The sequence below is a fragment of the Sturnus vulgaris genome, chromosome 6, assembly GCF_052056855.1.
Source record: "Sturnus vulgaris isolate bStuVul1 chromosome 6, bStuVul1.hap1, whole genome shotgun sequence".
Classification (NCBI taxonomy): Eukaryota; Metazoa; Chordata; class Aves; order Passeriformes; family Sturnidae; genus Sturnus; species Sturnus vulgaris.
In genome coordinates, this window is record NC_142248.1 from 2,423,659 (window position 1) to 2,425,062 (window position 1,404).

General features: G+C 37.6%; 1 long non-coding RNA gene across 1 annotated transcript; it reads right to left on the bottom strand.

Annotated features, from left to right (window-relative positions):
- Positions 1 to 272: 272 nt before the first annotated feature.
- On the bottom strand, positions 273 to 1,183 carry LOC148223279 (uncharacterized). Its single transcript, XR_015804380.1, has 3 exons — positions 1,073 to 1,183; positions 875 to 973; positions 273 to 496 (listed from the first exon to the last, which is right to left on the bottom strand). It is a non-coding gene; the product is annotated as an uncharacterized LOC148223279 (long non-coding RNA).
- Between the last annotated feature and the right edge of the window lie 221 nt (positions 1,184 to 1,404).

The window sequence follows — 1,404 nt, forward strand, 5'->3', positions numbered from 1 at the left end:
TACGTTTACATATTTTGCAGCACCCATCAGATGTAATCTCTGCATCGTCCTTTGTAAAAGTAAAGAAGGAGGATTTGTATTAGTGCACAGATGACAATCATGAGTAAGAATATGAGTTTGCACTACTGATACTGGGCAGAAGGCTTCTCTGTGATGAACCCTGAATGAAACAATGGATGGCTTACTGTCCTCACCATAGGAGTCTTGGATTCCTGCAGCCTCATAAGAAAATACTATGCTTTTCTTATTATTAACCATAGAGCAAGCCTAGTTTCATTCTTAAGACATTCTTGCAACTTCAGTGGAAGTGATTTGTTGTATTCCTTGTCCATTTATACTGAATTCAGTCAATGAAAAATTGATTAAAACTTACAGGATCGCACTCTCCAGGGTCGTACTCAGGGCATACTTTTTTAGTTTGGACTGCAACAAACTGGTCTTCAATTTTTTCACATTTGTAATGGCTGCATTGATCGAATGGCAGGATCTCATTAACCTAAGATTTTATAAGAAAAGCAAAAGTTGGTTTTTTCGTTGTGATCAAGTGTATCTGAGCTAATTCAGTTCTCATTCCTCAAAGATTCTCCAATGCTTCTGAATTTCTTTCAAGTGGCAAAAATGAAATTCTGGAAACTAGCTAACTTGGAAGTTTAAATCCTGGCTGTGAACACTTAGACCATAAATTAGAAACCATTGCTCCATTAGCCACAAAAAAATCAAGAATTTGATTCCAAATAATGTTCAACTCAGGAAGCTGATACATAGTTTTTCAGAGTAATTTCAGTGTTTTACCCATAAGGGACATGAGTTGACTCTTAGCTTTTCTAACTTGTATGGGCTAACAGATAGATCTGAAAATGAAAGGAATACTTACATTGAGCACATGAACAGTGTTGTTACTGAGTTTGACTTTGCAAGCTACTTCAATACATTTCCCACAGCACTCTCCTTCCTCAATCATGTATTGGTAACCCTACTCAGAAAGAGATGAAGAAGAATGTATGTTGAATTGGTGATGGAGAATTCCAGTCTTGCTGTAGCTGACTGGGCAGCCTAGAGAACCTGAACTCACCAGCGGGCAGGATGTCTCACACTGAAGTGTTTCACAATGCATCATGTTTGCATTAGTGTCTGCATCTTTCTCAGAACTGCAGGTACACTTCTTACATGAATCGATTACTACTGACTTTCCAACCTGCAAGACAGAAGAAAAGACCCCAAAAAATATTCAAATGCCAACAGTTTCTATATCATATAAAGGCAGAGTTTAAAGCATTGCTGAGAACCATTAAGGTTGCTGAAATGCAAGTACGACAGTTCTCAAATTCTCTTTGAACATAGAGTTTTTTGGCTTCATGCCTTGTAGGAAAGCACATGTTAAGAAGAAACTAAAGGAAGCAATGT